At 41.6% G+C, this 15,141-nt stretch overlaps 1 pseudogene; it reads left to right on the top strand.

The window, feature by feature from the left end:
• The first annotated feature begins 4,778 nt into the window (after nucleotides 1-4,778).
• Nucleotides 4,779-15,141, top strand: part of LOC117086269 — a 53,732-nt pseudogene continuing 43,369 nt past the window's right edge.

Here is a 15,141-nt window from a genome sequence, read left to right on the forward strand (position 1 = left end):
CTAATGACCTTCTTGGTATCTTGTGATCGTTTTTGGCTTAAAGTCCATTTTGTTTATTGTGAGTATAGCTACTACTCCTCTTTTCTGATTACCATTTACTTGGAATATTTTCACCCATTTCTTCACTTTTAGCCTAAGTGTGTCCTTAAAACTGAAATGAGTTTCTTGTAGGCAATATATAATTAGATCCTATTTGTTAAAAATATTCCATTCAGATCATCTATGCATTTTGAATGAGGAATTTAATCCATTTACATTTAAACTAATTATTGATAGGTAAGAACTTAGAATTGCCATTTTGTTAATTGTTTCTGATTGTTCTGTAGTTCCTTTCTTCCTTTCTTCCTCTCTTGCTGTCTTTCTTTCTGACATGAATAATTTTTTAAAATATTGGCATGCTTTGATTCCTTTCTTTTTATCTTTGTATAGCTATTACAGGTGTTTGCTCTATGATTATCATGAAGCTGATCTAAAACATCTTAAGGTTATGACTGTCTATTCTAAGCTGATAACAACTTAACTTTTACCATATACAAAAACTCTACACTTCAACTTTCCATTCCCCAACATTTTATGTTATGAATGTCACAGTTTACATTTTTATGTTGTATATTTATTAACAGAATATTATAGCTGTAGTTTTTAAAAATATTTTGTCTCTTAACTTTTATACTAGAATTAGATGAGATTTACACACAGCCAATATAGTACTATAGTATTCTGCATTTGACTGTATTCTTACCTTTTCAGTGAGTTGTATCCTTTCATATGTTTCTATATTGTTAGCATTCTTTTACTTTAACCTGGAGAACTCCCTTTACCATTTCTAGTAAAGTAGGCCTAGTGGTGATGAACTCTTTCAGCTTTTATTTGTTTGGGGACATCTTTATATTTCTTTCATTTCTAAAGGACAGCTTTTCTGGCTATAGTATTCTCAGTTGAAAGTTTTTTTCTTCTTCTTCTTTTAGCACTTTGAATATATCATCCCAATTTCTCCTGGCCTGCAAGGTTTCTGTTGAGAAATCTGCTGATATCTTATGATGGTTCCTTTTAAATGACAATTTTTTTTCTCTTACTATTTAAAAAATTCTCTTATTTTGACCCTTGAGAATTTAATTGTAAGGTGTTGTGGTGAAGATCTCTTCATGTTTAATCTATTTGAGGTTCTTTAGGATTTATGAAACTAGATGTTAATTTTCCTCTACAGACTTGAGAAGTTTTCTGTCATTATTTCTTTAAATAAGTTTTCTTCCCCTTTCTCTTTTTCTGCTCCTCTGGAATTGCCATAATGTATATGTGGGTCACTTGATGGTGTCCTGTAAGTTCTATATGACTTTTTTATTGTTTTTAATTTTTTTTCCTTTTTGCTCTTTTGACTGGGTAATTTCAAATACCTATCTTTTAGCTTGCTGATTTTTCTCCTGCTTGATCAGGCCTGCTATTGAAGATCTCTGTGGCATTTTTCAGTTCAGTAATTGTGTTCTTTACCTCTAGAATTTCCTTGATTCATTTTTTTAATTTTAATTTTAATTTATTTATATTATTATTATTATTATCATTATTATTATTTGAGAAGGAGTTTCACTCTTGTTGCCCAGGCTGGAGTGCAATGGCGCAATCTCGGGTCACTGCAACCTCCACCTCCTAGGTTCAAGTGATCCTTCTGCCTCTGCCTCCTGGAAGTAGCTGGGATTACAGGCATCTGCCACCATGTCCAGCTAATTTTTTTGTGTTTTTGGTAGAGATGGGATTTCACCATGTTGGCCAGGCTGGTCTCGAACTCTTGACCTCAGGTGAGGATCCACCTGTCTCAGCCTTCCAAAGTGCTGGAATTGCAGGCTTGACCCACTGCGTCCAGCCTCCTTGGTTCATTTTTGTGTTTTCTATCTTTTTGTTAAACTTCTCATTTTGTTCATGTTTTGTTTTCCTGATTTTGTTTAGTTATCTATTTATGTTCTTTTGTTGTTCACTGTACTTGAAGACGGTTATTTTGAATTCTTGGTAAGGCAGTTTGTAAATTTCCATTTCTTCAGGGTTGATTACTGGTGCTTTGTTTCTTTTGTGGTGTCATTTTGTTATTATTAATTATTATTATTATTATTCATGATCTTTGCATAAGTATCTGTGTATTTGAAGAAGTAGGCAATTCTTTTAGCTTTTACAGATTGGCTTCAGCAGAGAAAGCCCTTTATCGGTCAGCCCATCCAGAGATTCTGGATGGGCCAATTTGCTGCTAGAGTGCTTGGGCTGGTTGGTCTGGTGCCTGGACCACTTGAGTGGATGGGCCTGATGCCTGGGTTCACAAGGGTCAACTTGGAGCTTGGATCCACATAGCCAGGCATGGAACCTGGGTCCAGCGGTTGGGCCTAGAGCCTGGATCCATGAGGCTGCCCTGGAATTTGGCTCCATGGGGATTAACACAATCCTGGAGTGGGCCTTGAGACTGAGCCTGTAAGGGTGGGCCTAGGGCCCAGGTCTGCAAGGACTGGGGGTTCAAGGTTTGACCTGGCACTGGGGTGGGCCTGGAGCTTGGCTCTATGGGTTGAGCCTGGAGCCCCGGGCCATGGGTCCAGCCTGGTACTTGGGAAAGCTTGGTACTCAGTCTACAGAGGCCGCCTAGAGCCTGAGGCCATGAGTGCTGGCCTAGGGTGGTGGACGATAGCCTAGAACTGGAGTGGGCCTGGAGCGTGGGTCTTCAGGGATGAGCTGGGAGCCTAGGGCTGTGGAGGTCCAACCAGGAGCCTGGGTCTGTAGGGGCCAGCCCTGACCCTGAGGCCATGGGCACTGGCTTATTGCTGGGGCAATAGGGGCCTGGTGCTGGGATGGGCCTACTAAGGGGATCTGGAAATATTATAAGTGAAAACCTATATTTAAAAAGCAAATGGAATTGAGCCCAAAATTTGCTGTGATATTCCTAGGGAGAAAGAAACCAGACAGAAACTTATATTGCTGTAAACCAAATTGTGTCCCCTCAAAATTTACACGTGAAAACATTAGTCCCCAGTGTGACTGACTTTAGAGATAGAGACTTTTCAGAAGTAATTAAGGTTAATTGAAGTCACAAGGGTAAGGCCTTGATCCTATAGGATTAGTATCCTTATAAGAAGAGACACAAGAAAGCACTCTCTTTCTCTGTCCACCATGTGAGGACACAGAGAGAAGGAGGCCATTGGCAAGCCAGGCAGTTAGCCCTTGCTAGTAACTGACCATGCTGACATCCTGATCTTAGACTTCCAGTCTTCAGAACTATGAAAAATAAATGTGTTTTTTCAACCTCCACTCTATGGTATTTCATTATGGCAGCCTGAGTAGACGATGACATGCGTACTGTATATCTCCAGTTATCAAGAAAGCAAACTGTTATCCAGTTTTGAGCTCTGCAAGTAACCCAACCTGCAGGTTGCTTCGATAAGAGACATTGAACAATATATTAGAATTTGATAGCAGTTTCTCAAAACACATACAGATGACCTTATAACAGTTCCTGATAAAAAGCGTGTGCCTGAAAGTTAAATCATAGTTTTTGAAAAGATTTAGAGAACTGAGTAGTGTCACACAGGCTCTGAGCTTTTTGGTGATGGGACTTGATAAAAGATGTGTAGCAATCAGCAGTGAGGTGGACTTCCTGTTAGTTACTGGGAATTGGCATTATTCCTAGCCCATATTTTCTGTGCTATAACCCATAATATGGGACAAGCATGAGAGTACAAGGGTGGCATATGTATGAATTTCACAAGTGCCAAATGACAGAGAGGGGATGAACATGGCTTTGGCGAAATGTCTGATCAGGGTCACTGTATTAGTCCATTCTCACATTGCTACAAAGAAATACCTGAGGGGCCAGGCACGGTGGCTCAAGCCTGTAATCCCAGCACTTCGGGAGGCTGAGGCAGGTGGATCATGAGGTCAGGAGTTTGAGACCAGCCTGGCCAACATGGTGAAACTCTGTCTCTACTAAAAATCCAAAAATTAGTCGGGCTTGGTGGTGCATGCCTGTAATCCCAGCTACTTGGGAGGCTGAGGCAGGAGGATCACTTGAACCTGGGAGGCGGAGGTTGCAGTGAGCCAAGATTATGCCATTGCCCTCCAGCCTGGGGAATAGAGTGAGACTCCGTCTAAAAAAAAAAAAAAAAGAAATACCTGAGAGTGAGTAATATATAAAGAAAAGAGGTTTAATTGGTTCATCCTTCCACAGGGTATACAGGAAGCATGATGCTGTCATCTGCTCAGCTTCTAGGGAGGCCTCAGGAAACTTACAAATATGGTAGAAGGGGAAGGCGAAGCAGGCACATCTTACGTGGCTGGAGCAGAAGCAAGATGGGTGCAGGTGCTGCACACTTTTAAACAGCCAGATCTTATGAAAACTCTATCATGAAAACAGCACCAAAAAGATAGTGTTAAACTATTAATGAAGGATCCACCCATATGATCCAATCACTTCCCACCAGGCCCCACCTCCAACGTTGGGGATTACAATTAAACATGAGATTTGGGTGGGGACACAGATCTAAATCACATCAGTCACAAACTCAGAAATATGTTCAGGAGCCAGAGGCTGTGTATGGAGTGACCCAGAGAGTGTACACCTGGTCAAAAGAGAGTAGCTGATCTTTCAGAAGTCAAAAGATGCCCTGCAAGAATATTGTGCATGTCGAAAGCCATGTAAGGGCAGAATTCTGCAAGAGGATCCCCAGTCAATGGGTCGCACAAACTGCAAGACTATTAACTCTCAGATATTAATTATCCTATCCAAATCCTAAGTAATAATTAAAACGAAGATGGCTGCTGAGAATTTGGACTTCAGGTAATGTCAAAATACTTAAGGTTCCTCAAAACAACTATTCCTTAAAGTAGTAATGACCATGTCAGGACTTTATCACAAGAGTTTGGAGGATAAATATCCTTCCCAATGCTGCAGAGTGCAGTTTTCTTTTTTCTTTTTCATTTGCTTAGGCTTGTTTCCCAACCATGTGTCCTTCAGTGGGGTTTCTAAATGGTTTAACAATAACACCCTCCAGAAGAAGTGCTTGGTCAGGATATTTGTCACTTTTTTGCAGCCATGGAAAATGCACACAGGGATTGAAAGGCCCAGTTCATGCAACATTGCTCAAAGGATTTGAGGATTCCATTACTGCACAAATCCTTTAATTAAAGCCGGTTCCTCCAGGCCCCTGTTGCCCGAACCCAATCCAGAACATCCCAGGTGACCTTGGGAGGCTTGATTAATTGACAAGTTGGCAGTGCAACCATTCCCTCTAAGATCCCAAGATATATCTGCTAAAACAAAAATGCCCCTGGACACCATTTGGTCCCGTGTTTGTGGCAGCTCTTAAAATTTATCTGCAACTTCTCCCCTGTGTGATTAATGCCTGCTGCCTTCTACTTAGTGGCTGTTGCGACCTGTCACCCTTCTTTGTGGCAAAGAACTCTTCAGCAAAGAGGTATTTTTGGAAACTCAAGAGGGCGTTTTTGTAATTTGGCAATAGGAAGTAACATTCTCTACTGGGTTCAAGTCACTGTTGATATCAAAATGACCAGATTTTTGAAAAATATCTCTTCCTTGGCTTTTCAAAGCTTCAGCAATAAGCAATTATATCTAAGAAGCACCAACCTCTAGATTCTGCTTATCAGAAGAGTGAAGTGAAGGTAAACCGGATAATGTAGAAAAGCCAAGCATGCTACAGATGAGAGTATTTTTCCATGGAGACTCTTGAGGGTGGCTCTAAATGTCTCTTCTTTTTAATTCTGGGTATTCATGCTTTATCAGCACCCTATGGATAACACCCTAGTAATACTGAGTTTTAATTCATCTTTTCAGAAACTACAGAAACAAAGGAATTCAACCAAAGGCAAACTTTTAAAACTGGTCTGAAGGAGAGTGGTCCAGTGATGGGTCAGGGCATGCATATTTGAAAGAAGCAGCTTGATAAAAACTATATAATAAAGAGAGAAGAATTTGGAGTTCCCAAGGTAATCCCAGAGGAAAGAGATAAGAAGACTAGGGAGGAGAAAAGAAGGAGGAGGATGCCAGGGAGGCAGAAGTCTGTAACATTATGTTATGATTCCTCTCTGTGAGCTACACCTTCCATTCTCAGCAAAACCTATCAAGTCAGATGCTCTTACAAAAGCCAAATACATTTTGGAGCCTTGTGGGTTAGTCTCAAGTGGATGTCATGGGCAAAATAATGTCATCCAGTGCATTGCTCACTCCAAAGTTTACTTGAATATCTGTAATATCATAAAAGGAAATGCAGATCACAGATCACATGGGAAGGAGGATAGAGCAAGGATTCTCAAGTATGGAATCTGGGCCAGGCAGCCTAAGTTTGAGTTTTGGCTCTCTCGCTTACAAGCTGTGGAATCTTGGGCACGTCGCTTAACCTCTCTATGCTTTGGTTTTCTCATCTGTAAAATGAGGATGATAATAGTACCTACTTCATAGGGTAGTGATGAGAGGTAATTGCATTAATAATTGTTATACCCTCAAGATAGTACTAGGCACGTAAGAAGAGCTACATAAATCATTGCTAAATAAATAATACATCTTAAGATATATTTTCTCTAACACTTGACCTAAAAGACCATTTCTAGTTTTCCTCTCTCTCTCTAATCAGTTTTCTACTCTTTTCTTTTACTCTCTCTTTGGAATCTCTGCATTTTCCAATGCAGTCCCCAACCTTTGATCCTCCAGCTCTGTAGTACCCACATTTGCATAATAAGAGCCCACAGTGGGGTGAGAGAGGAATAAGAAAGAAAAATGCGGAGTATATCACATCCAAATTTTCCCTTTAACTCAGGATGAGGGGGCGGTAGAAGAGCTGTGAATTGGCATTTTTGGATAATATTTTCTGGTTATATTTGATGTGAGTGACTGTAGAGGGAGAATCAGAGGAAGGACCTGAGTTTCACAGCAAGCAGCAGATCTGAGGCAGCATGAGAAAACATGGACTCTGCAGGTGACCTCAAGAGCCTGTAGTCACATAGGAATTCACAGAATCCTCCGCACCTTTTGACTTCCGTCAGTTCTTGGAAACGTAGGAAATGTGATCCAATTTCTTTAACATTTTGAGAGATGTGAAGTCTTGCTCAGAATATAAAAAAGGGCAGAAATGGATTTCTTTTACATAAAGATACACATTTGTCAGGACCCTTAGTATAACAGAGGGATTGATGGGGAGTGGTCAGGAATTTAATCTTTTGAACAGTAAGGAGGACAATTTATTAGGTTAAATAATGCATTTTTAAAGTGTATTTGGTATGCATGAGATGGCACATATACAACATTCATTTCTACATGCAAAGAATCATGTGCTTATGAATGTGGAAATGAGTATATACAATATGTGGATTTAGATGAATATGTTTGGTTAGTAAGATATATGAATGATGTAGTAAAAATGTAAGACTTTACAATCTGGCGACCCACCGAATGAAGTGAGTTAAGGACACAGATGAAGACTGTGATCTTGTAGGCTAGTGGTCTCAGCCCTCTTGGCTCCCCAATAGTACGTCATGCTACTGACATTATAATGAGCAAAAACACGTGCAAATAAAGTAAATGGAAAGAATGAGAGAGAACAAGTGGTTGAGCGACCAACCCAAGACATATAGGTATGAGCTTGGATTTACATGGCTACTGTTTCTCCTTCTAGCCTGATCAAGACCAAGGTAAAGAAATCAAAAGGTGGTGCCTCCCACATTGCCTTGCCCATCCTACTTGTTGAAGCGTCCCTGGACCACAGGGTGGCAGAATGTCTCCTCCTGGTGGGTTTGGAGGCTTGGTGTGAATGGCCTACAAATGTAAGCCTTGACTACTCTCCCTTACCCTGCTGCCTCCAAAGAGGTGTAGAGCATGCAGGATGGCGGGTGGACTCCAGTGACCTCTCATGTGTATTTATATTTATGTGATGGGGGTAGAATTACGCAACCAACCTTGTCTTTCTCTCACCCTCCTAGTAGAAACGAAGGCTAGTCCCATTAGCTCTTAGACAGTAAAACTTTCTTTGGTCACCTTTAATCACAGACACAGATCAACTTGGGTACTTTAAAAACGTTAACTCCTGGCTGGCCGCAGTGGCACATGTCTGTAATCCCAGCACTTTGAGAGGCTGAGGCAGATCGCCTGACGTCAGGAGTTCAAGACCAGCCTGGCCAACGTAGCAAAACCCCATCTCTATTAAAAATACAAAAGCTAGCCAGGCAAGGTGGCAGGTGCCTGTAGTCCCAGCTACTCAGCAGGCAGGAGAATCGCTTGAACCAGGAAGGTGGAGGTTGCAGTGAGCCAAGATCGTGCCACTGCACTCCAGCCTGGGCAAGAGAGCGAGACTCCATCTCAAAAAAAAAAAAGTTCACTCCCATTGGAGGTAATGATTAGCCTCGTTTTTTCACGTAAGAAAATGAAAGTTGAGAGACAGTAATTGACTTAACAAAGGTCCAGGAAGTGGGAAAGCCAGCATTTAAACCCATGTCTGTCTCACTCAGCAGGCCATACTTCCCCCTCTCTACCAGGTGCCTCCAAAGAGACACCCTTACTCTCTCACCTTTCTCCCTCACCTGCTGTATCGACCCCTGAGCAAGTGATGTGTGAAAGGTTGCCAACCAGTTGCATCCTGTCCTTTTAGTATGTCCTGCATGGGTGGTATTCTTAGAGGCAGAACTCTGAGATCACATGAAAAGTATCATCTACCATTCTGTCACACCAGGAGAAGAGAAGAATTGTTTGCAAACAGTTTCTTAGCCTGCAGTCCGTAAATAGCCTCCTGGTGGGAAGGTAGGTATTTTCTTTAATTTCTTTTTTGTGCTAAATTATCTTTGTGAAAGTAATGTGCTTTTTAAATGTAAAAATATTGTTGATGTGTAGTTTCACTGCAAATGAATGTAGGATGGAAAAGATGTGTCCGTATGTGGTTAGTAACAGATACAATAGTAATGACCCTGACATCCCATTGATGAGAGGAGATTCCTATTGATAGGAATGTGTGACAACACACCCTATCATTGTGAATGAGCACTCCTGCCTTTGCTCACATCAGGTCTAGCTTGAATGGTAAAATATCAGTGAAAAGAGGTGAGGTCCAAATTTACGTATATCCATTGTTTCCATTTATATGACTGAACATGATAAGGATTCCCTACCTCCCCAAACCCCAGTGCTTCTTGTGTGGCAAAGTTAATGTTTGTCCATCCTGACATTGGACAATGCAGACATGTTTTCATGAGAAAGTTTAATTTTAAAAGGCTGGACCTATATTTAAACTTGTATCTGTCTCAACACAAAATCCTTTGGTTGAAACATCTTACACAGTTATTTATTTACCCTTGAAATAAAATCAGCCATATATAGTTGAAGAGATTTGGGGAAATCCTTGTTCTGTGGAGCTGACGTAGCTTATTTGGGACTTGAGGTAGATAAAGAAAATGGAAGCAACAGTTCTGTCAGATGGGACCAGCCATCTGGAATTATCACCATTTCTTTTATTGTGATGGCCTATGAAGATGTGTTGCTTGGAGTTGCTGCAGCTATCTTGTGACCGTGAAGGGGACATGAAGAGAAATACAGAGAAGCTTACCCAGAACTTTGATGCTGCTGACCTGCTGAATTAATAGTGAGATTTTCAGACTTATTTTCAGACTTATTACCTGGGAAAAAATACATTCTTAGGGTTTAAATCAATTTATTACATATTTTGTTGCTTTTTCTCCATCACAGCTTAAAAACTGTGGATAGAATCCTCGATTTTTCATCCTCTTTTGGACAATGCTGGTGCTCTTTAGCACAAGTCTCTCAGCAGAGACTTTGGGAGCACTGATTCTTTTGTGAGTCAGCATTTAGTATCTTCAAAAGGAAAAGTCAGACTGAAAGGATATCAAAGATGATATACATGGACCATGCCAAGCTGCATATTACCATTTCAACTTCTCTTTCAAAGCAAGCACCATCGTATTTTAAAAATTGATTTTTTAAGCATATTTAAGATGGACTTTCTTTTCTTTTCTTTTCTTTTTCTTTTCTTTTTTTTTTTTTCTGAGACAGAGTTTTACTCTTGTCACCCAGGCTAGAGTACAATGGCATGAACGTGGCTCACTGCAACCTCCACCTCCCGAGTTCAAGCCATTCTCCTACTTCAGCCTCTTGAGTAGCTGGCATTACAGGCATCAGCCATCACGCCTGGCTAATTTTTGTATTTTTAGTAGAGAGGGGGGTTTCACCATGTTGGCCAGGCTGGTCTCGAACTCCTGACCTCGGGTGGTCCGCCCGCCTTGGCCTCCCAAAGTGCTGAGATTACAGGCGTGAGCCACTGCACCTGGCCTAGGATAAACTTTTATTGTGCATTTTTTTCTTTCTGGAATGAGCCATTAATTGCTGCATCACTGAATAAAAGTGAGAGACATGATATATTAAACCATAAGGCTGAACATTTATAAAGTAAGTCCATTTCTAGTGTACTAATTTTTCCCTCTTATGTTTTTAATGAGCATTTTTCTGGAGAAGGGTTTTATACCCTTCATCGGATCCTCAAAAATGTTTGGGACAGAAAGAAAAAGTTCCCTTGTGGAAAGTCTACCTGATGGGCTGTTGTGTGAGAGAGTTACAGTAGCTTGTAGCCTTATCGGAAAAGAAATTTGAGTTAATGGAGGCAACGTGGCCCTGTAGGTGCAAGTGTAGCTTTTAGAGTTTGACGTCACCTCTGAGAGCCTCTGTTTTCTAATGCAAAAGATGGGATCATAAGGATTCATCTCATAGGTGTAATGTGGTGTATAGTAATTCACTGAATACAAAATGATTTTATCGCGTCTAATGTATTAGCATAGTCATTAGCATCTCAAGGTCACAACCAATGACCTTGAGAATCACCTGCAGGGCTAAACTATTGATGCCAGTGGAGGGACCTGAGGCAAAGATAGGAAGAAAGCACAGGTGAGGGTCAAGAGGTGGAAGTTAGCACAGAAGAACAGAGCACACCTTTGGCACTTACTCCTCTGTGACCTAGAGCAAATGACCTCCTTTCTCTGAGCCTAAATGTCCTTATCTTCAAACTAGAGATAATAATGTTCACCTCATGAGGATATTGAGAAGGTTAGATAAGAAAAGGTGTGTGTGGACAGCAACTGGCCCAGTGGGGTGTTCAGGAAATGAGCTATCCCTCCCTTCTATGGTCCTCCTCCCTCCATCTCAGTTCTGTGTTTGCTCCTAATAGGTGACCTGAATATCCATGCACAGGTATGGGTGAATACATGGAATAGTTCCATCGGTACAGATGCACAGGGAAGTTGAGGCCTCAACAGTGGTTACATCGTAACCCAGGCCCTGGTGGAGGCCACTCTTGTCCTGCCTTGGGCTAACCTGCCGCACTCCGTGTGGGGCAATGGTGCAGTAGGAGCCCAGAGGCACTGCCCAGTATCTGAGGTTCACATTGTGAGGCAGGAGTTGGATTAAGGCGGTGGTGGTGGGAGAAAGGTGTCAGCGCTTGTGTTTGTGAAAATTGTTATTGTTGTTGTTATTTTGAGGCAGTCACATTGCCTTCCAGAAAGCTTTAGAGAACTGAGGAGGTGATAAAATAAAATTTGAACGGAATAGCATTCAACTCATTCAACATCCTCTTGAGTCCCTCACTTCAGTTTAGTCATCCTTAGTACCCTTACCCACTTTATTTTATTTTTTTAGCACATAAGCCTTGAAATGTAAGTATATATGTTCTACTTGTTTGTCATCTGCCTTCCTTCTAGAAGGCAAGCTTCATAATGGCAGGGACTAGATCATGTTCACTGAGCCTAGAACAGTGCCTGGAGCATTGAGGATAACATAACCAAATTATTGAATAAACACAGGTCTGAATGTTTAAAGCAAACTATGGGTTATAGGAAAAACTTTTTTTGAGATAGGGTCTTGCTCTGTTGCTCAGGCTGGAGTGCAGTGACATGATCATGGCTCACTGCAGCCTCGACCTCCCAGGCTCAAGTGATCCTCCTATCCCAGCCTCCTGAGTAGCTGGGACCACAGGTGCACACCACCACACCTGGCTAATTTTTTAAATCTTGTAGAGATCAGGTCTTCCCATGTTGCCCAAGCTGGTCTTGAACTCCTGGCCTCAAATGTTCCACCTGCCTCGGCCTCCCAAAGTGCTGAGATTACAAGTGTGAGTCACCACACCCAGCCCCTACAGAAAATAATTCTAATTGCTGTGACAGGATTCAAAGCCTAAACATTTGCTAGAATTCCATGTACTTTTGTATTATATATGGAAATTGGCTTGAGCCAAGTTCCTGTACCACAGTCCCTTCCTACACCTCCAGTCTTTATGGCTGTGGTAAGATGATACATCCCCATGCCATTTACTCAGTGCAGCAAAGACTTGCTTCAGTCTATGAAATGCGAGTGCAAGTAATGTGTATCACGTCCAGGCAGAAACTTTGAGAGCTAGTGTATTGTTTGCTATACTCCTTCTTTCTTCCTCCTGATCTTGGAGTTATAGGTCTAGATGGAGCTTCTGCCAGCCTGGGTTTCTGAGTGGCTAAGGCAGGTATAAGTCACTTGTCAACCCATGATGGATGGACATGGGCTGTGGTGAGAAATGAACTTGGTTGTTTTCAGCTGCTGAGGTTTTCAGGTTGTTATTATAGCACAACCTAGCCTATTCCAATGAATCCAGAGCTCACTTCCATCTTTCCTGCTTTATTGACTCATATCTTTAGCCCAAACACAGGTAACTTGGAGCCTGGGAATGGAAGGGATTGCATTTACAGAACACTTTCCAAGTGCCAGGCTGGTGGTGGCAGTCATTCTCAAGCCATTTTTTTTTAAGAGACAGGGTCTTGCTATGTTGCCCAGGCTTGCCTTATACCTCTGCATCCAGTTCCAAGCCATTTTATTTCAACCTCTTTACAGTCAATGAGATAGGCAGGGACTCCTAGCTTCTTCAGTGTAGGACTGAGGAAACTGAGGGCCGGAAAAGGCTAAACACCTGCTGCAGGGCTGTTTGGTTTCCACTCCCAAGCTTTCACTCTTTCCACTACAGCAACTGCCTCCCACTGAAATGCAAGCTAAGGTCATTCTGAGAGTGGGCGTTTGAATCTTAAAAAAAAAACAATAACCTTTACTAATGACCTGGTAATTGTTTTTATAGCTTCCCAACGAAGTGTGAAGTGTTCTGAGAGACAACACAAGACAATTTCCTTTGATGGTGAAGTTTTCCAAAGAACAATTGCCTCACTCTTCTGGTCTGTTGGTGCCTTGGCTTTGCTGTGATATTATACTGATGCTGAGTGCAAGCCTGGGAACTTTGAAAAAACTGCCGATGTTAGAAAGAATGTTGGGCTCAGCCATGCCTTTATTTTAAATCATTGATCCTGTCTTACTTTTATAAAAATGGTCACATAATAATATATGAACCAATAATAAATAGTGACATCTATCAAATTCTTATGCTATCCCATGACTGGGCTCTCAGCACTTAAAGTCACCACCCTCTTCATCCAGATCCCAGCAAGCTGCGTGGTGCAAGGCGGGGGCTCCATAAATATCTCTGTAATGAATGAATTATCCTACAACAAACATTTGTTGAACCTGCTGCTTTGAGCCCTGCTCAAAGGCAATGACATGTTTTCTATGTGAAAATTTATCGAGGGGAGTGGGGGAAAGGCTAGTGTTCAGACAACTTGGTCATCTAATTCATATCCAAAAGCCATTCTAAATCCCAAGAAGGGCGTTTGGATGTGAATTGGATGTAATTAACAAGAAGGCAAGGAAATGAATTCTAATTGAAAACATTAATGATTTTGTTAGCTAACATATGAGAGTTAGGTCAAACTTATGACATGTTAGAGTTACCTTTTATTGGCTTTGGTAAAAATAATTGGACTCAGCCTGTCCAGAGCACTATACTTCTTGGAGGATAATGTCTTATGTTGAGACATTTTAAAGTTTATTTACAAAGCCCTTCCCAACAGTTGCTTAATTTTATGCTCACCTTTCCCCTGTGAAGGCAGGGCAGATACGTTCAGTATGAGTTGCAGCTGCGGAAGTTTAGAGATTCTCAGGAACCTGCCTAAAACCACACACTAACCCAAAGGCAGAGGGGGCTGGAAACTGGGACGCCAGCTATGATTTCTGGTAGGTTCCAAGGGGGCTAAGCAGGTGATTGTTGTACCTTTTGTGTTGTTGTTGTTGTTGTTCCTTTTAAGATAGCGTGTTGTAAATCTAAGATTTATTCATTTTGTTTTGTTTTGTTTTTTGAGACAGAGGCTCACTCTGTCACCCAGTCTGGAGTGCAGTGGCATGATCTTGGCTCGCTGCAGCCTCCACCTTCCAGGTTCAACCAATTGTCCTGCCTCGCCCTCCCAAGTAGCTGGGATTACAGGTGCCTGCCACCATGCCTGGCTAATTTTTGTATCTTTAGAAGAGTTGGGGTTTCACCATTTTGGCCAGGCTGGTGTCGAACTCCTGACCTCAAGTGATCCACTCACCTTGGCCTCTCAAAGTGCTGGGATTACAGGTGTGAGCCACCACACCTGGCTTGCTCAATGTTTACTGCATAGATTTTCCCTGAAAACCTGTATAAGATGAAAACCTGAAATAAGATGACATACTGGTGATGGTGAATTTTATGTGTCAACTTGACTAGGCTATAATGCCCAGCTGCTTGGTCAAACACCAGTCTAGATGTGGCTGGGAAGATATTTTTTTAAGAAGTGATTAACATTTAAACCAGTAGACTGAGTAAAGCAGGTGATGCTTCATAATGGGGGTGGGCCTCATCCAATCAGTTGAAGGCCTTGAGAAAAAAGACTGAGATCCTCCAAAGAAGAAGGAATTCTGCCTCCACACTGCCTTTGCACTCAAACCTGCAACATCAATTCCTGGCAGAATTTCCAGCCTGCTGGCCAGCCTTACATATCTCAGACTTGCCAGCCCTCATAATCGTGTGAGCCAATTCCTTAAAAATAAATCTCTTTCTATGTCTCAGTCTCTATCTCTATCATGTATAATAGGATATATGCACACACCCTATTGGTTTGGTTTCTCTGGTGACCTCTGACTAATACAATACCTTATGCCTTTCTGGTAGATGAAGATGATGATGATAATGACAATGACAGTGCCCATTTTTTAGTCCCTACTATATGCCAGATATTTTTCTTGAG

The sequence above is a fragment of the Trachypithecus francoisi genome, unplaced genomic scaffold (assembly GCF_009764315.1).
Source record: "Trachypithecus francoisi isolate TF-2019V2 unplaced genomic scaffold, Tfra_2.0 Lachesis_group1, whole genome shotgun sequence".
Classification (NCBI taxonomy): Eukaryota; Metazoa; Chordata; class Mammalia; order Primates; family Cercopithecidae; genus Trachypithecus; species Trachypithecus francoisi.